Consider the following 21,773-nt stretch of genomic DNA (forward strand, 5'->3'; position numbering starts at 1 on the left):
GATTCACTGTGGCAACCCCTGAAGGGAAAAGCCGAAAGGAAAAGAAGAAGAAGCTACAATTATGACACACACACACACACACCTACATGTACCTGTTAATCCAACTGGCCTTTACCAGACCTGTAACTTAGGATCACATCTTTTAGAAATAGGTGAACATTAACTTTCTGCAGTTAAATGTTTATTAAAAGAGCTGTTAGCTGTTCAACGTGCAAAGCAGGGAGATATATTTGAGGATCTTACTGTTTGTATTGATTGCTCTAATATCTCTGAAACCACAACTATGAAAGTCCTTGGAGTGTTTTTTTTGTCCCAAGTTAATATTCCAGTCTCATATCAAGTCCATTACCAGAGAAGTATTTCTTCATCTCAGTAGAAGGGCCAAGATCTGGTCTCTTTAATCATTACATGATGCTGAAATTTTATCTCATGGGTTTATATCTTCCAAATTCAATTACTGGAATGTACTTGTCCCTTCCGTTCCGTTGATAATGTTCTCTTGGTTGTTCTTTTAATTAACAAACAACTGCTTTCTGGTCCCATTATCTCTCATGTTGAAAATCCACTTCTATTTGCTACAGTGCGGCAGTTTCTTAGAGTATAGTTCTTATTCATCATTTTATTCTTCTTTATTAAGTGTTCTTATTTTAATAGAACTTAGCTCATGATTGTTTCAATATTTGGTGTTTTTATTTTGGTTTCATTTTGTTCAATGGTTCTTTTACTGTGAAGTGTATTGTGATCGTGGTGTATAGTGATGCATTGATTGATTAAGTGATTGCTCACCTCCAGAATGTGCTCTTGAGCTCTTTCATCATATCTGGTTATAAACTTTCTTGGATCATCGACTTTGACCTTATTACGCTCCCATGTTACAGTCGGCACTGGCTCTCCGCTAACTTTTGCTTTTAGAAGGACCTTTTTACCTAAAAAAAATCCAGATGATGATATATCAGCAACCAGCAACTACACACACACACACACACATACACCACCCCCCCCACACACACACAGTTGGTCTATTCATATTTTTACTTTTTAGTCTCTTATTTACCCTCTTGTACCGTCACAGCCATTGGCTTCCGGATGAAGTCGGGCGTTGACTTTCCAACTGGGAGTTGCTCGACATACTGAGTAATTGTAACTCCGGTAACTCGGGATCTTTTTTTGATCGACACTGTGGACAATATTCCAGGAAGGGTCAGCAAAAAAAGTATTAAAGCAATCAGGCAACAAAAGACAAGTATATATGAATAAATACATTGTGTAATTCAATGGAAACAAATAAATCACACTAAAACGCACCTGATCAAAAGCACAAAATTGTTTATGGTTTAATATGTTCAGGAAGGTTTAAATAGAAATTGTATTTGTGATGAAGCAGTCATGGTGTGTCTAATGTCACATTTATGAACATCTATCAGTGTATTTTCTTGTTGTAGTTATTGGAGGATTTCACAAGATGTCAGTATTTGCTTTCCCTTTGTCAACCATTACAGCCACTACAGCTTTACAAGACTTGTTAAATTGTGCTAATGAAGACACATTTTGTTAAAATTTCATTCATTTTTACCTTATTTTCTTTTTCATTAATGCAAGATTTCTATAAGAACACACACACACACACACACACATACTCACTTATACTACCTTACCGGGTCTCACTCATCTTTGCTACTTTGTGGGGTCCACCCTTTCCACTGGTGCTACAACTTTGTAAAAAATCAGGCAAGCTGGAAAAAAAATCTATTTCACAAATATCACTTGAGTTTAACATATTTCCAAACTTTTGTCTCCAAGTAAGTTTTTTGCTGCATTGTGAGGCCCAATTTCTAGCATTTACTACCTTAGACGTCCTTTTTTACACACCTGCACACACATTTCTAGCTTTTATATCGTAGCGTGGTACAAGACATGTGACAAAGACATGAATGCTTTACATTAACCCAACTTTATCAACAAACAAGAAAAAACTTCAATAAATATGGCCTCATCACAACAAAATGCAAAATAAAAAACAGGCAGTGACAAAAACATACAAAACCTTACTGCCTTGCTCTCCACTGGGTTTTTTTTCCAAAAAGGCCTTCTTTTGAGCTTAGATCACCATAACTTTATAAAAGAAAAAACAAGTGGGCTTCATTTCAAAAATATAAAATCAAAAACAGGCAGTGAAAAACATAAAACAAAAACTTTCTACCCTGAGGCCTTCTTTTAGCCTTAGTTCAATTTAAAAAAAAAAAACTTAAAGAAAGATAACTTTATAAAAGAAAAAACTGAAAATAAAGTGGGCCACATCTCCATCCATCCATTTTCTGCCACTGTGTCCACCGTGGCGGGTCACAGGGTGCTGAAGCCTATCCCATGCTGGCGTAGGGCGTGAGGCGGGGGACACTGCGGCTGTTGGAGTGGGAGGCTGCTTGTTTATCACCTATGAATTCAGATCAAAACAATCATTTGCAAGCTGGTAAAGATAAAATCTGCTATTTTTAGATATTTCTGTCTTAAAAGCACTAGTTCAAGTGAAAGCAGCTTCTGAAATGACATGTGAACTCAAAAATAACAGCATTGTTCAGTCTATACTAGAGGAACAAGGAAATAAAACAACAAATGAAAGAGTAACATGGGTTACATTCAACATAGCCATGTCAAACCTCTAATACTTAATAAAGTGCTATTTTATGACAGTAATGACTTCACTTGGTTGTTGACAGGTGTTGCCAATTGTTTATAAAGTAATATATTATAAGTTACAGACAGAAGGGCCCCTCAAGGATAAGACTAGAAACGGAGTGTGTAAAGTTAACTGGCTGCAACAAAAGAGAAAACTGTGTGTCCAGGATTTCAAGACCCCACAAGGACAAGACCAGGGACACATGAGTGTGTAAATGCATAGAGGTGAATGTAGACAGAACTAGAAATATGACTAAGGTCAAGTCTGTTACTTCAAATAGGACACAAATCCAGGCAGTAACCATTAGTGAAACACAAGCAGCACTAGCCCTTCTTATTCTGGTTAATGTACAAGTTAAAATAACTGGGAATGATGGCTTCAGCATTGCTACTTTACCTGTATGCTGTCACAGGCGCTGATGTAATCAGTCTGAGATTGTAGATCCAAGGGTACCATCTCTGGTGCGGATGTTGGAATGGGAGGCTGCTTGTTTATCACCTGTGAATTCAGATCAAAACAATCGTTTGCAAGCTGGTAAAGATAAAACCTGCTATTTGTAGATATTTCTGTGTTAAAAGCACTAGTTCGAGTGAAAGCAGCTTCTGAAATGACATGTGAACTCAAAAATAACAGCATTGTTCAGTCTATGCTAGAGGAACAAGGAAATAAAACAACAAATGAAAGAGTAACATGGGTTACATTCAACATAGCCATGTCAAACCTCTAATACTTAATAAAGTGCTATTTTATGACAGTAATGACTTGACTTGGTTGTTGACAGGTGTTGCCAATTGTTTATAAAGTAATATATTATAAGTTACAGACGGAAGGGCCCCACAAGGATAAGACTAGAAACGGAGTGTGTAAAGTTAACTGGCTGCAACAAAAGAGAAAACTGTGTGTCCAGGATTTCAAGACCCCACAAGGACAAGACCAGGGACACATGAGTGTGTAAATGCATAGAGGTGAATGTAGACAGAACTAGAAATATGACTAAGGTCAAGTCTGTTACTTCAAATAGGACACAAATCCAGGCAGTAACCATTAGTGAAACACAAGCAGCACTAGCCCTTCTTATTCTGGTTAATGTACAAGTTAAAATAACTGGGAATGATGGCTTCAGCATTGCTACTTTACCTGTATGCTGTCACAGGCGCTGATGTAATCAGTCTGAGATTGTAGATCCAAGGGTACCATCTCTGGTGCGGATGTTGGAATGGGAGGCTGCTTGTTTATCACCTGTGAATTCAGATCAAAACAATCGTTTGCAAGCTGGTAAACATAAAACCTGCTATTTGTAGATATTTCTGTCTTAAAAGCACTAGTTCAAGTGAAAGCAGCTTCTGAAATGACATGTAAACTCAAAAATAACAGCATTGTTCAGTCTATACTAGTGGAACAAGGAAATAAAACAACAAATGAAGGAGTAACATGGGTTACATTCAACATAGCCATGTCAAATCTCTAATACTTAATAAAGTGCTATTTTATGACAGTAATGACTTGACTTGGTTGTTGACAGGTGTTGCCAATTGTTTATAAAGTAATATATTATAAGTTACAGACGGAAGGGCCCCACAAGGATAAGACTAGAAACGGAGTGTGTAAAGTTAACTGGCTGCAACAAAAGAGAAAACTGTGTGTCCAGGATTTCAAGACCCCACAAGGACAAGACCAGGGACACATGAGTGTGTAAATGCATAGAGGTGAATGTAGACAGAACTAGAAATATGACTAAGGTCAAGTCTGTTACTTCAAATAGGACACAAATCCAGGCAGTAACCATTAGTGAAACACAAGCAGCACTAGCCCTTCTTATTCTGGTTAATGTACAAGTTAAAATAACTGGGAATGATGGCTTCAGCATTGCTACTTTACCTGTATGCTGTCACAGGCGCTGATGTAATCAGTCTGAGATTGTAGATCCAAGGGTACCATCTCTGGTGCGGATGTTGGAATGGGAGGCTGCTTGTTTATCACCTGTGAATTCAGATCAAAACAATCGTTTGCAAGCTGGTAAACATAAAACCTGCTATTTGTAGATATTTCTGTCTTAAAAGCACTAGTTCAAGTGAAAGCAGCTTCTGAAATGACATGTAAACTCAAAAATAACAGCATTGTTCAGTCTATACTAGTGGAACAAGGAAATAAAACAACAAATGAAGGAGTAACATGGGTTACATTCAACATAGCCATGTCAAATCTCTAATACTTAATAAAGTGCTATTTTATGACAGTAATGACTTGACTTGGTTGTTGACAGGTGTTGCCAATTGTTTATAAAGTAATATATTATAAGTTACAGACGGAAGGGCCCCACAAGGATAAGACTAGAAACGGAGTGTGTAAAGTTAACTGGCTGCAACAAAAGAGAAAACTGTGTGACCAGGATTTCAAGACCCCACAAGGACAAGACCAGGGACACATGAGTGTGTAAATGCATAGAGGTGAATGTAGACAGAACTAGAAATATGACTAAGGTCAAGTCTGTTACATCAAATAGGACACAAATCCAGACAGTAACCATTAGTGAAACACAAGCAGCACTAGCCCTTCTTATTCTGGTTAATGTACAAGTTAAAATAACTGGGAATGATGGCTTCTGCATTGCTACTTTACCTGTTTGTTGTCACAGGCGCTGATGTAATCAGTCTGAGATTGTAGATCCAAGGGTACCAATTTCAGGCGCGGCTGGTGGAATGGGAGGCTGCTTGTTTATCACCTGTGAATTCAGATCAAAACAATCGTTTGCAAGCTGGTAAAGATAAAACCTGCTATTTGTAGATATTTCTGTGTTAAAAGCACTAGTTCGAGTGAAAGCAGCTTCTGAAATGACATGTGAACTCAAAAATAACAGCATTGTTCAGTCTATGCTAGAGGAACAAGGAAATAAAACAACAAATGAAAGAGTAACATGGGTTACATTCAACATAGCCATGTCAAACCTCTAATACTTAATAAAGTGCTATTTTATGACAGTAATGACTTGACTTGGTTGTTGACAGGTGTTGCCAATTGTTTATAAAGTAATATATTATAAGTTACAGACGGAAGGGCCCCACAAGGATAAGACTAGAAACGGAGTGTGTAAAGTTAACTGGCTGCAACAAAAGAGAAAACTGTGTGTCCAGGATTTCAAGACCCCACAAGGACAAGACCAGGGACACATGAGTGTGTAAATGCATAGAGGTGAATGTAGACAGAACTAGAAATATGACTAAGGTCAAGTCTGTTACTTCAAATAGGACACAAATCCAGGCAGTAACCATTAGTGAAACACAAGCAGCACTAGCCCTTCTTATTCTGGTTAATGTACAAGTTAAAATAACTGGGAATGATGGCTTCAGCATTGCTACTTTACCTGTATGCTGTCACAGGCGCTGATGTAATCAGTCTGAGATTGTAGATCCAAGGGTACCATCTCTGGTGCGGATGTTGGAATGGGAGGCTGCTTGTTTATCACCTGTGAATTCAGATCAAAACAATCGTTTGCAAGCTGGTAAAGATAAAACCTGCTATTTGTTGATATTTCTGTCTTAAAAGCACTAGTTCAAGTGAAAGCAGCTTCTGAAATGACATGTAAACTCAAAAATAACAGCATTGTTCAGTCTATACTAGTGGAACAAGGAAATAAAACAACAAATGAAGGAGTAACATGGGTTACATTCAACATAGCCATGTCAAACCTCTAATACTTAATAAAGTGCTATTTTATGACAGTAATGACTTGACTTGGTTGTTGACAGGTGTTGCCAATTGTTTATAAAGTAATATATTATAAGTTACAGACGGAAGGGCCCCACAAGGATAAGACTAGAAACGGAGTGTGTAAAGTTAACTGGCTGCAACAAAAGAGAAAACTGTGTGTCCAGGATTTCAAGACCCCACAAGGACAAGACCAGGGACACATGAGTGTGTAAATGCATAGAGGTGAGTGTAGACAGAACTAGAAATATGACTGTAAGGTAAAGAACTTAATTATTTTACATTGAATAATTAGCAGTTGAAATGAAGTTTGTTCCCAAAGATATGTTTTTGATATGCATCCTAAATATCAACTTTATAACAGTGTATTGTGCACCCAAATAATGCCCTGTACCTTTATTGGCGTCAATATGTCATTCAATAAATGCTGGTTTGTCCCTCGCAGACAGAATGTATGATTTTGCATCATCTGCAGGCCCTAATCCTGGTTCTCCTTGTTGACATTAGGCCTCTGTGAAAATATTGTTAAATTGTTTCAAATGTATCCAACAACACAAACAACATCCTTCCAAACTAATAACTGATTTAAAGACATATTCATAATCATAGTTCATAATCATCTGGAATAGTCATGTTGATGTATACTTGGAAGTTGCACAAATTTTAAGGTACTGTGATAGAGCCAGCCTGTCCTTACCACAATTTTTTCCAATCTCCTACATTCATTACTATTAGTTTAGTGTATTCTAATTCATTTGAACATTTTTTATATCAACATGACCTTGTATTACAACGCGTACACTACAACATCCAATTTAAGTCCTAATTATTTCAGTAGGTTGCTCCACATGGTCAGCACCTCACCAAACATTTGTTTGCTCCACATGGCACACCCTGAACATTTGATGCTGCTAGGCCAGTTATGTATTACATTTTTTTCAGTTTGTCCCAATTTTTATTATGTTACAGGTATACCAAAGTATACCTGGCCCTCATCAAAAGAACTTTACAGGCACTGTCCTTTATAATGGTTAAATATCTGTTTTGTCAAGGTGCACACACAGGGAGACACAAATGTAAACACATTCCAGCTTCAATAGATCAATATTCAGAACTGGATTCACTCAACCCATAACCAGATATAGTACATTCCCTGATAAACATTTCTACTTATCCCCCAAAAGAGAAGGCAATACATGTTCTTGTTGATTGCTCATATCCATTTTGTCAAGCAAAGATCAATATACTTTTATAGGAATTTCCACCTCAATGCTTCTCACAAGCAAAATGCCACATCATCTACAAATTCTATTGTTGTCACCAGAGCATCTGTATTCACCCAAAACCACAATTTAAAGCAAAATGAATATTTTATTTTTTCCCAAAACTGCACTGTAACTCAAAGTACAGTTAGAGAAAAGTCAGCTATATATATAATCAAATGATGTCATTCAAAAAGCATTCGTAAGTTGAGAAGTGCTCCTTTGGGGTAAAAACATGCATGTAGAAGGGTTGCTGAATCAACCATTCTGAAATCACCACAAACTCAAATTTACATTTCTGCAGTTTGTATGATGGGCTGTATCACACACAAATGGACAGTATCCAAACACCCTGAATGCATCACTAACATTGCATACGGCCTCAAGTCAGTAAATTAAATTACTACAATCACTTTCTGCATATCTCCAAGAAACTACAGATGTATCCAGTAGGATCAGTCACCTGAACATCAGCCTCAGACTCTGGATGAGTGAACTACGTTGACACGCCTTCCAAAACGAGCGTTACATGCATGCTAGCATATACGTGCACGACACGTGCACGCAGGTTAAATATATAAAAATAGCATTAATATTTGTATTATTCTGGCTATCAGTCAAAAATAATGTGTAATTACACACATATACGACCAAATACCACACACAAAAACTTTTAAAACGTGATTTACGCACACGGGTACATACACTCATCGCGCACAAAAACTAGCATCAGTACTGGTTATTATTCTTGCTGTCAAAAACCGTGCAGTGACGCATCGCCTGTCTGACAACTTTCTGTTAAAGCCATGTTAGATTCGTGACGTATTAACACACTTACCTCGGATTTCACCACAGGAATGTGCTTTCAGCCACAACAGAAACAGAACTTCCGTGTCCGCTGCTCTTCATCCAACTTCTCTCCGTGACTCTAATGAGATGCGGACGTCTGAGGAGTTCACTGGCAGCGCCGGCAGTCGCGCGCGTCTGAGCGTCACGTGCCTGTCACGTGTCAGGGGACTGTCTCCCTGCAGCCACACTGATCACGTGACAGCGGACTGGCTCCCTGCAGCCACACTGATCACGTGTCAGCGGACTGGCTCCCTGCAGCCACACTGATCACGTGACAGCGGACCGGCTCCCTGCAGCCACACTGATCACGTGACAGCGGACTGGCTCCCTGCAGCCACACTGACGCCTTGAATACATGAAGGAGTTCAGGAGGGAAACCAGGTCTGGTAGCCCAACAGCTACATGACCTCTGAATGTATGCTCACAAGTTAAACGCGGTCTTGTGGTCTGTGTAATATTGTAAATTCTGTGATTGTATGACAGCAGATAGTAGATAATTTCTGCCCAGGATTAATAAAGTAAATTTATATACTTTATTAATCCCTGTAGGAAAATTATTAGTAGCACAGTATAGACCCCACTATTAGTTCTGGTGTTATGCATACAGGCCCGTAACACTCAGAGACACACAAGGGGCCTTCCTGCATTCAGTGACATCTCCCGCCGTCAGCTCACACTCAGAAGTGACCGCCAGTCTCTCACAGCGGAGGGGGGGGAGCGGGGGTGGGGGAGGGGCGGCGGCAGCTCCACACCGCAGGTCAGGACAGCAGAGTCAGGGGAGGCCAGACAGGAGCAACAGGGAGGGACAAGGATATTCCTAAACACGGTAAAAAGTAGTGCTGTCAGGCGATTACAAAAATAATCTCATTAAAACTAGGATTTGTAATTAATCTAATTAATCACATTTTAATCTCATACCTGCTAAAGGCCCCCAAATAAAGAATTTGAATTCTAGGACATTACAAAATTGTAGCGCATGACTAATCAATAGAATACACCAAGAAGAGATCACGTGTACAACATTCCAAGCATGAAAACCCTCTCTCAAAAAAATCATCCCTGCAAGAGAGGGTTAATAAAGCCCTCTCTAACAACCAACAGCTGGACATCCTGAACCCCCACATCCTTCTCGTCAGTTACCTGTCATTTTATTGAAGACGATAAAATGGTGTCCTGCCTTCTGAATTGTTTTGAGTTCAGTGACAGACACACATCTGAGAACTTAGCAGGGGAACTGCTCAGAGTGGCAAAAGAGTGGAATGTTATAAACAAAGTAGGTGGTTGTGTTATTGACAATGCAGCGAACATAACCAAAGCAGTTAAAACCCTGAAATGAACCCAGCACAATTATGAAATGTCTTGCACACACAATTAACCTGATTGTGAGAGATGCTCTGAAGGTGATGAAGCCTGCTGTGGAGAAAGTCAATAGTGGAATATTTCCACAGGAGCACAACAGCCACACACAGGCTCAAAATAACACAACGACAGATGGACATGCCTGAGCTGAAGCTCAGAGAAGATTGTATGATAAGGTGGAACTCCACCTTTCATATGATAAAACGGATTCTGGAGTCCAAGGATGCAGTCATCTCTAACCTAGCTGTTATCAATGTACCGGTCGATCCTCCGAGCCAAGAGGAATGGGAGGTACTGCAGGAGGCATGCACTGTTCTGGAGCAATTTGAGGAGGTCGCTGTGGAGATCAGTGCAGACAGGTGCAGTATACAAATGTTGTTACATTATTATTAGTATTATTATTATTAGTAGTAGTAATTGTTGTTGCATTACTGGAATAAAAGGCTGAGTATACATGAAATAATTTTAATACACCTGCACATAAAACAAAGCGTAATATTAACACCCATTGTTTATTCTTTTTCAGCTATGTTACAGCCTCCAAAATGTTAATCCTGCGCAGGGTTCTGCAGAGAGTGACAGCTCAGAACCAGACCAGCGTAACCACAGCATGTGAAAGAGCTAGTAGAGGCTCCCTGTGCATCCATGGACAGAAAGTTCCATAGAATGGAATATAACACTGTTCTGTCAGAAACCAACATTCTTTATCCAAGATTCAAGAAACTGACCTTCAATGACACTAAAGCAGTTGATGAAGCTATTCAGAGAATAACTGCAGCAGCAGCAAGGTTCAACCAGCCAACTCCACTTCCAGGGGGCCAAGATGGAGCAGAGGATGAGCAAGAGGGGCCACAAGCATCTGCTGTTTGGAGATTCTTTGAAGAAAGAGCAAGTGAAGACACTACAAGAAGGAAGCCTTCAGCAGATGCAATACTGGAAGTGAGACCCTACCTTGAGGAGCCCCTTTGCCAGTTACGTGCAGATCCACTAAACTGGTGGGAAAACAAGGCTTCACTTTGCCCACACCTCACACACGTGATGACATGGAGACTGTGCATTGGTGCAACGTCATTTCCCTCCCAGAGAATTTTCTCCAAAACCAGGCAGATCATGACTGACAGAAGAAGCCGAATCAGTCCCTCAAAGCGGACACACATGGTGTTTCTGAATGCCAATCTTCACTAAACACATTATTTGGATGCTGATCTTTTTCTTTTGTTTTACATATTTTCATTTATATTTTGTTGTGTTACGAGTTTTTAAGGGATTCTGTGTTGTTTGACTGTCGATTTGTTTTATATAAAATAAGTTTTAAGTTTAAATTCATTTAAAGTGCACTGTAGAGTGAAAAAAATAAAGGCATACTTATATAATAAACATATATAAATAAAAAGTATAACGAGATTTTTACATTATTAATTCATTTGTACATAATTTTACATTATAATTTTATATTATTGGTATAATATATTGATGAAAGCAACAAAAAAAGAGCTGGAATTCCCATCACTTAAAGGGACAGTAAAGTTAATTTTAAGTGACATATATGTTATTCATCATTATGAAAAATAGAAGAACATTTTTTATATCTGTATCATCATCCGTTTGGTCAAAAAAAGCTTAAAATTTGCACTGCAGCAGCTTCCGCATTCAGTGGTCACGTGGGCGTCATACGTCACTGGGGCCAAACATAGCTTAGCAGCCATAAGAAACAATGCAATCCACGTCGCGATTAACTCCAAAAATATCATGGTTACCTGCATGGTGAACGGTTGTGTCAACAGACTTGACACAACAGACGCGACTTTCGAATAAATTCACTGTGGAATGAATAACAACTAGAGTTGTTATTCATTCCACACAGTCCAATAGTAATAAATGCAGTTAGCTCAATGCTATCATAATATGTACAATCTCATTGATGGGCTAGCGCATTAGCATTTTTAGCGCGATACCTTCCCAGAAGGTATTCTAAAGAACGACAGGTCCTTGTCTTCGCGTCGTTTTTGCTGTTCTGTTGACACAACTGTTCACTGCGCAGGTAATCATGATATTTTTGGAGTTAACCGCGACGTGGATTGTATTGTTTCTTATGGCCGCTAAGCTATGTTCGGCCCCAGTGACGCCCACGTGACCACTGAATGCGGAAGCTGCTGCGGTGCAGATTTTAAGCTTTTTTGACCAAACTGATGATGCTACACATTTAAAATCGATTTTTTCTTCTATTTTTCATTATGATAAATAACATATATGTCATTTAAAATTAACTTTACTGTCCTTTAATAACTTTCATTTTCTGGCGCTGGTTGTGAGCTCTTATAAGTTGACACTAGTTTAACAAGTTAAGAAAGTTTTAAATATTGAAACAGCAAAATTATAACTTCTAACCATTAATGTACCTGCAGCGTTTGTCTTTCTCCCCATGTCCCCTCTCGCGTTGCCCGACTGACTTTCTGTAACACCACTTTAGGGAGACAGATAGGCTGCGCGCGGTTCACAGATAGGCTGTGCGCCTATTTACAATCAGGTCCTTTCGAAACTCCAAAAAAGATTGTCTCAGCAGATTAACCCAGGTGATGTGTCTCATGCTAATGACCCTCAATAGCATACAAAGGCTCGGTGAAACTAGCATTTCAACATTTTTGTTTATTTATCATCTATCTACCCATCTATCCATCCATTGGTCTGTGTCTGTTTCAACAATGTCTGCATTTTATATAAAACCACTGCGGAGGATTTATTATTAGACAACAGTTGTCCTGGCAACATTAACAATTATCGAGCAAATGAAGACCGGTCTGTGAAAATATTGTCTTAGATGAAACCGGTCAGTGGCGCAAAAAAGGTTGGGGACCGCTGCTCTAAAGCATAAGCAAGAGATCCATGTATTGTGGTTTTGGGGCAGCAGTTGCTCAGTGGTAAAGCAAGCGGTAGAGCGGGTCGTCCAATGTTCTGAGATGGGGGTTCAGATTCCCGCTCGTGCCCAAAAACACCCAAAGTGTGAGCTGATGGTGGGAGGTGTTAGCTCACGTCTGGAGCACTGCTGAGGTGCCTTTGAGCAAGGCGCCATCATCTTAGAAGTTGCGCATTGGATGCGCACCACGACGGAGCTGCCCGCCACTCTACCTCCCTCTCACCTGCATGCCCAAAGGCCCCTTGTGTGTGTTACAGGCCTGTACACACTATTTAGATGCATGTAACTACTAACCTGTGTGTAGAGTGGAGTCTTAATTTCCCTTTGGGGATTAATACACTTAATAAAAACTTTTTTTTTTTAATTAAAATGAAAACCTTTTCATGAGAGTTCTAATGAAACGTTCAACCAGCTATCCACCCATCTATCTATCATCTGCCCATTTATCTATATTCCATTCATCCATCCATGTATGTGTTTTAAAAATCATGATCATCATGCCCGGCAGTTAACAAAAGAAAGCGAGCCAACCTTAGCTTGTAGCTAGCTAAAAAGCTCTGAAGCACAGGCAATAGATCCATTTGAAGTTGTGGTTAAACATGTGCTGCAGAGGTTTATTGAAATATCCATCCATCCATCTGTCTATCATTGTCATTTAACAATCATCATCATGACCAGCAGTTAGCAATACAAGCTAATGCTAACGCTAGCTAACGTTAGTTAACATTAGCTAACATTAACATTTGCTTCAGAGTTGGATTAAACACAATGGCATAGAAAAACTATCAATGTACAAATGTCATCCATCCATTCATCCATCTTCTGTTTATCTATCATCCATCCATCTATCAATCCATCCATCCATTCATCCATCCATCCAATGATCATCAAGACCAGCAGTTAACAATAGAGTGCTAACACTAGCTTGTAGCTAGCTAACATAAAGCATAAACAAGAGATCCATGTATTGTGGTTAAAACATTTGCATGAGCGTTCCATTGAAATGTCCATCCATCTTTCCACCCATCCATCTCTACATTTCTACTGAAATATCCATCCATCTGTTTATTTTTATGTCATTTAACTATCATCATTATGACCAGCAGTTAGCAATAAAAGCTAATACTAATGTTAGCTATTTCTAGCTAACGCTAACGCTAGCTAACGCTAACGCTAGCTAACGTTATTTAACGCTAACGCTAGCGCTAGCTAACGCTCGTTAGCTAGCGTTAGCATTAATGTTGGCGTTAGCTACCGTTAGCATTAGCTAACATTATCTAACATTAACATTTGCTGTAGAGTTGGATTAAACACAATGGCATTGAAAAAATATGTCCATATATGCAGCTCAGCAGCACTTCCTGCTTTTCCTGCTCTTGCAGGAAGTTGGGATACACACTTCCTGGAGTGTGTGTGCGATGCAGTACCATTTCCTACCACCAGGGTGAAAATGCACACACACCTGTACCCAACTTTTGCTACCTTATGGGACATGTCAAAAAAAAGGCAGGGGGCATATCAGGAGTGTCCCCTGAGCCTTTTGCAATGAAAAACCTTGTGGGGCCCACCATTTTGGGGTGCCTAAGGTCTTTGGGCCCCACAACGTTGGTCTAATCCAGGTCTGAAATCACCCTAAGGTAATATAAGTTAGTTCACACACACACACACACACACACACACACACACACACACACACACACACACACACACACACACACACACATATCTCCACTAGGATTTTACCTGCAGGTTGATTCAGTTCACAACATTAAATTTATCTAACAGCTGGTGAAGTCAGACACCAACTGTTCCTCGTTTTTCTGTCAACCATCACACCTGGTAGTGACTCAGAATTGTTTCATTCACCTTCTATTTGAACATTTACTGTTTTATAATTTAGATAAGGACTGATGACTAAACGCAGTACAGCTGCATATATAATCAAATGTGCCCTCCAACTATTGTATTAAAATTAGTAGTTAAAATAAATTACATTATTGTTATCATAGGATTTGCCAAACCTTTTCAGAGTTTTTGAGATAACCATAACAAAACATAAATTATATTTAGACTCAGTTGATAAGAAAAACTGGTGCAATGTGGTTTTCAAAATGTTTTGTGCAGAATTCAATGAATACATGGATTCAACATTTTTTTTACATAGTGAAGCTAAATCAATTTCAGAGCCACACCAGATTCTCCCTGAAATAAGTAATTTGCACTATTTAGTGAATTTGATAGAAGTCATTTCTAGACTACCCATGGTTCATAATCTTCTTGCAGAAGAGGACATTTAGTGAATACTAATTAACTGTATGTGTCTTTTCCAAGGCACTGGTTTGCCATCGTATATCATCTGAATGCAGGCTTGATACCTGTTAACTTGTTTTTCAAATATTGATTCATATAAAATCCAAGGTTGATAGGATGCAGGATTTTGCCTCTGCATCTCAATCACTAATGTATCAACTGTCCAATTTGGACATCAGCAGACTTCTTAATACATTTGGTAAAAATGGTTTCGGCCACATCAGTATGACATTCTTAACTAAAGTGCAAAGAGTATTTATGATACCTGACAAACATCAAATGTTTTAATAATAAGATTAGTGATGGTTTCCCATTTTTGTGTTCCAGAAATAAATTGTAACTTATTTGTTTATATATGGACAGCTTGGTGGTGCAGTTGGTAGCACTGTTGTCTCATAAGAAGAGGGTTCTGGGTTTGATTTATTTCTGTGCAAAGTGTGTATTTTCTCGTCACGTCTATGTGTGTTCGCTCCAGGTTTTCTGTCTTCCTCCAACCTCCAAATGCATGCAACTGAGGGTGAATTAGTCACACCAAACTGTCCAGGTGTGAGTGTGCATGGCTGTTTGTTGTGATGACACGCCTTGTGATGAGCTGGTGTCTCATCTGGGGTGAAACCCCCTCTTGCCCATGGCCAGCTGAGACATTGCACCCTGGAAAAGCCGCCAGTTAATGCTGGGCCAAACAGAGGCAGACTAACATTTACGCTTATATTCACACATTATATTCTCTCATTCCTATATTCTAGAAAGTGTCCAGTTTATCAAAATTACATGTTTTTGGGGGTTGGAGTCTTTTTGGACCTGAGAACCCAGACAGAACCCATACAGATATGGGGAGAACGTGCATACTCTGCAAGAAAAGCCACAGGTGGAATCAAACCAAATTCAAATTTCAAATTCAAATTCAAAAAACTTTATTAGTCCCCAAGGGACAACTGAAAGCACATGAAGCAGGATTGGTGTAAAAGTGCAAACATACAGTACAGTGTAAACATAAACAGTGTAAGCATAAACAACACACATAAATAATAACATAAATATGCTGTTTATGTAGTTAGTTCAAAATCTAGTTAGTTTAAAACCTAGTTCAAAAACTAATTAGTTCAAATCCTAATTAGTTAATTAGTTAGTTAGTTAGTTAGTTACTTAGTTAGTTAGTTAGTTAGTTAGTTAGTTAGTTAGTTAGTTAGTTAGTTAGTTAGTTAGTTAGTTAGTTAGTTAGTTAGTTAGTTAGTTAGTTAGTTAGTTAGTTAGTAAGTTATTTCAAAACCAAGGACCTTCTTGCTGTGAGGCAGTGATTTTTAAATAGTGGGGAGATGAAGTGCCTGGGTTGGAACTACCCTTTCCTATTTCATTGTCACACCAGAATACAGTGTAATTGCATATCCACTACAGTAGGTGGCAGTAGTGCTTTCACATCTACATGTAATTTGCCATTACCTGTAGTTAATACAGCCTGAGCAGGGAGTATTAACCACTTGTATTATTATGTTGTAGAGGTTTTTTTTTTTTTCCACTGAGAACACGCATGCACCCCCCAACACACACACACACACACACACACCAAAGAGTGTGCATGGCGGCGGATGGGGGTGCAAAATGTTTTCTTCTTTCTAAGGGAGCTTAACAGAAAAAAATGAGAAGCATTGCTGTATAATGCAACAGTGCAACCAAATGCACCAACAAACAGTTTTTCCCTCTTGAAATTGAAAGAAATGCGGCCAAAAGCAGGTAAATGAATGAATGTTTGGGGCTATAGCTTAGCCCCATATACACACCCCATATAGACCAGTATTAGCCCCATATATCCAGTTTTTCTTTCTGTAAAAGAGCTTTGAAATGTCTGTTGATATCATTAAGCACACTAGAAATAAAAGTTGATTGATTGATGGATTGATTGATTGATTGATTGATTGATTGATTGATTGATTGATTGATTGATAGATTTATAAATGAACTTATTTCAAAGTTTAAAAAAATAAGACAATGTCTCCCACATTTTGCAACTTACTCAGGCCTTTTGGTTCTTGTTTAGTTACAAATCTCATTATAGAAGTTGAACCAGTCTTTAGCAGAAACCCACAGACTTACTCAAAAAAAACCTCAACGTTCCATAAATTAATGTTGAAAGTGGAAAAGGGTTTTGATAAAAATAAGTTGATATTAGGAAAATGCTTTATGTTAGACCAATACAAGTGGTTCCATTGGAGTGCTTGGTGATACATAGTACTAAAAATACACAGGAAGATAGCATTAATCAAGATCATGTCACTGACACCTAACTTATGTTTCAGCATTACTGTAAGAGCCCCTTGTTAACTGTGAGTTGGAGGCTGCACGCAACAATAACCTTGGATACCCAGCATCAGTCTTGGCTTTGACCATGCTGGTAGTTTCCAGAGGATAGAGTGCTCAGTCCTGAAACTGCTTTGCATGATGGTCAACTTAAGCGAGTAAAATCCTTATCAGTTTAATGCAGAGAATCTGGTAAGAGATGTTAAGATTCTCATATTTGTACTCTAGTACGCTAGCAAGACAAAAATGTCGAGTTCTAGGCCTCATTGGCTGCAGCATTAACACTTTTACAGTTGTTAAATTGCTTCTATTAATGGAGATATTTTCTCACTTATAATTTGCAGTATAATTTGCAGTTTATCTTTCTTAAATCGTTGCTTCAGTTAAAATAATGCAGAAAATTATAGTTATGTAATACTGTACATCAGACGAAAAAGTGATTGAGTTGAAGATTGATAAGCAATGACATACATATCTATCTAATGGGGAAACTGTCTTTCATGTTTACATAATAATATTATTATCATTATCATTCTGTTTTTTTTCTATGGACCTCAAAGATTCTGAAAACTCACCCTGTCAATTGGCTACTCAGATAACTAATAAAATTATTTTTAGCATTACTATTTAATTTATTTGGTGCTTTGTTTTCTGTCTCACAATCACGGTGTTTCTGTCACTGCAGGCGTCAAGAGAGTCTTGAGGGCCTATGAAGTGGGGTCATGGGGCAAAGGAAATTCTGCCTTGAAGGTTTTTCTCATGTGTCATGTTACGGTATGACATCAGTCATTCAAAGACATGATGCTTTGACTCCTTACTCCTCCTCTTGGAGATATTTGAAGACATACTGGGACACTGTAAAAGGGGAATGTGAAATCTCACCTCGTGACTCTGCCCATGCTTGAGATGTCAAGTGGCTGTGCCATTAATTTAACGGCTCAGGAGCCAAACATAGACACGGGCAGAGTGTCTTCCAATCAAACTGTGAAGCTGATACATTTGTCTGTAAATCAGTTTTATGCCATCGTTTCTTACAAATTCCATTTTGCACAGTGATTCCCATGAGGTGTGTGGCAGAAAGTACACTTCAAACCACATGATTTATCTGAATTACAAAACCTTTAACTTGTAGAGGAATATAGATCTAATCAGCAGCCAGAGAAGATATAACTTTGACTTACTTCCACTTTTGCACACAGGACCTTTAAGATAAGTTCTTGTGAGTGGTAATGGCCAAGAAACTGCTGATGTGTGGTATGTTCTACTGTTAAATCTAGTTAAGATTTTTCTTTATCTTTTAATTAGAGTGCAATTGACTGTATGTCGAGATAATGGCTATGAAGCTTTTTGTAAGACTGATCATTGGCGGTCAGAAGAGAATCAAAAAGAAAATGACATCTGGAATCCAGGACAAATAATTTATATTAAGGATTTAATTTGAAACACTGTGCAAGATGATCATCACATGCCTAATCGGCTTTTAGTCACAGGATGATTACATCCCTCGTGGAAATATGGCACACAGTTTAGATCCTCACAATCAACATTAAAGAATGACATCATGAGGTCCATTAATGTCATTCAAATGTTGGAGTTGAGAGTCCTTTATAGAAAGTACTTTCTTTTCTATGGTGTATACTATGCCCCAGGGTAATGAGAGAACAGCATAGGGGAGCAGATCGAAAAGCTTTTCAAAAGCCGTAAGAGTGTTTATCAGGGTCCAGTGTTTTAAGATTTTTTTAGATTTCAGCCACAAATCGAATACTTTCACAGCCCACAAACCGAATACTCTGCTATCTGGAGTCAGTCATAGTGGATGTACTGTATATTATATGTATTAAGAAATTCATACTTTACTCAACTGAGAAATGTATTTAAGGTTGCCTGTAAAGCAATATTGGCTTTTCTCAGGAAATTATGCTTTTCTTTTGTCGGGTATTTTGGACTTGTTCTAGATTGCATAAATTAGTAACTCAAACCATCCTGGTTCAGAGATTAAGTCTCACAAATAAAGTTGTTGCTTTTGATCATAAGATTAGCGGTAGATATATTTAAGAATATATGTAGTTGAAAAATAGAAATCTCCAGTTAAAAATATAAAATCAATAATAATGACAATAATAATGCAATTATGCAAAAAAAAAATCTAACTTACTCTCAGTTCTTTGCCGTCTGCGTTCAGTCTTAAGCTTGTACTCCGCACTGTCCAGTATATCACAGGTGACACCCCTTTTTGTTCGGTGATAAAGGTTTTAAGGTTCATAGAAATCCATACATGGCTGTAATGCAGTTGCTAAAAAGCCATATTACAGCAGAGGCAAAGGATGGAGGGTCCTCTTACTTATCCCTATGAAAGTGATCACTTTGCAGTTGGCACTGAAAATACATTATGACTGTTCATTCAATCCACTATTGGACATATCTACTCAACAGTTGTCAGCCATTACTGCTGACAATGAAGGCGCCAGGCACATCATGTAAGAATGTCAAGATTCACATTCTGTCAGATGGATTTTACTGTTATCTGATTTGAGTGAGTAAAGTCAAAACATCCAACCGAAAGCGTCGGATTGGCAGTATTATAAAGTCTCTAGTAATATGATGACTGCGTTGTGGACTTTATTGGTCAATAAGAAAGACGAGAAATTTTATTTGGTAAAACAATCTCTAGTAAAAATGAATTAGCTCTGCCAATTATCCTCCGAGATGGTATTTGGCACATCACGTCTGTCATTTTGTGAGTCACACTGAACCTGTGGTGGCATTATGAAACAGTGATGACTCATGATGTGGTGCATTGGGCTTGTTGGACAGAGCAAGTTTTTCTGTTCACATTGTCAGGGGGTTAAGGAAGTGTGACTCATCCAGACAGTTTGAATAGTAAGCCTGACCTCATAAAAAAGACTGTGACAGGAAAGAAAGCTTGATGACACGAGTGCAGAAAACCCCAATTCACACCCCTGTTCCTGTTTAGTCATGGATCACTCACCATGTTCATCCCTGTCCACTCCAAAACATCTAATAAAACACAACAGGAAAACGTGGACAGGGGATGATTTAAGCTGCATAAGCTGTTAAACTGTTATATCATACTTGACTAAAATCAAGAAACTGACAGAGCATCTGCACAGGGTTGGACAAAACAAATCACAAAAACGTCCGTCAAAAAGACCATTACTAACTTCTGATCCATGAAGCTCTCATTGGACAAGCCCCAGCATATATGAGTGACAATAGTGCCCTCCTACCCCAACAGAGTACTTCGCTCACAGAATGCAGGATTATTTGTAGTTCAAAAAATTTCCAAGAGAAGGCTGTGGAATCAGCTCAGACAAACCCTATGTTTTAAGGCTAGGTTAAAAACCTGTCTTTGATAGGGCTTGTAGACAGAGCTGTTTTTTGGTGAACTAAAGCAGCCCTTAGTTGTGCTGCCATTGGTTTAGGCTGCTGGGGACTTGCTTACAAACTGAGTGCTCTCTTCTTCTGCTCTCTGCCTCTTTGCTTTTATTAGGACATTGTTCCTGTAGTCTGTCCTCTCTGTTCTTCACACTGTGAGCTGCTGGATTCAGATCTACGATCAGTATTTTATTATCCATTTATTTTATAACAATAATATGATTACACTCCATTTATGATAATCCTTGTCCACTGATTGTCTGTTTTACCCCTCTTCCCTCCGAGCTGTGTCTCTCCAACTCTCGACTGCAAATTTCTTGTTCTGCAGGTCTTGATGCTGACAATGTGGTACCAACATCTGTCCCACTGGAGGAGCAAAGGTCATTTTGGTCATCATATGTTCCTGTATTATAATTTAAGCATATTATGTGGTTTTATTGAACTGTTCTGTCCTCATGGCATCTATTGCAAATTTGTTCAACCTGGAATAGGGTCCCTTCCCTGAGGCTCTTCCTGAAGTTGCTTAATTGCTCCCTCTTGGTTTTACTTCCCCTCACACCTGAATTGAGGGTCTAAGGACAGAGTGCACAGTGTACACCGATTGCTCAACCCCTTAAGTGAAATGCATTTTGTGACTTTGGGCCATACAGATAGAAACAGGTTGATTGATTAAAAATTGATAATAGCAAAGTACGAAGTGTGAAAGTATATCTTTGTAGCCTGCAGTCTGTCTTATTGAAAGAAGTGGAATAAATGCTTAAATCATCTGTACGTTCTATCACTGTTGTCATAATCACAGGCATTGTTTGTTTTAGTGATTCAGCTAGCTAATATATTGTCCGTGCTTCACTTTATGTTAAAACATCCAAAGTTGCATATTTCACGGAGGGCTCAATTTTCCATGAGCAATTGCATGGGCACTGCAGGCATATTGATGTAAGCTGCAGCTGCTGCAGGACAGCTGACTCTCAAACACGATGCACTCTTTCGCTATTAGATGTATTTTTAT

General features: G+C 38.6%; 1 long non-coding RNA gene across 1 annotated transcript; it reads left to right on the plus strand.

Moving 5' to 3' along the window:
* The first annotated feature begins 9,253 nt into the window (after window positions 1–9,253).
* On the plus strand, window positions 9,254–11,257 carry LOC137595703 (uncharacterized). The gene is made up of 2 exons (XR_011035451.1): window positions 9,254–10,208; window positions 10,376–11,257. It is a non-coding gene; the product is annotated as an uncharacterized lncRNA (long non-coding RNA).
* Window positions 11,258–21,773: the final 10,516 nt, after the last annotated feature.

The sequence above is a fragment of the Antennarius striatus genome, chromosome 5 (assembly GCF_040054535.1).
Source record: "Antennarius striatus isolate MH-2024 chromosome 5, ASM4005453v1, whole genome shotgun sequence".
Lineage (NCBI taxonomy): Eukaryota > Metazoa > Chordata > Actinopteri > Lophiiformes > Antennariidae > Antennarius > Antennarius striatus.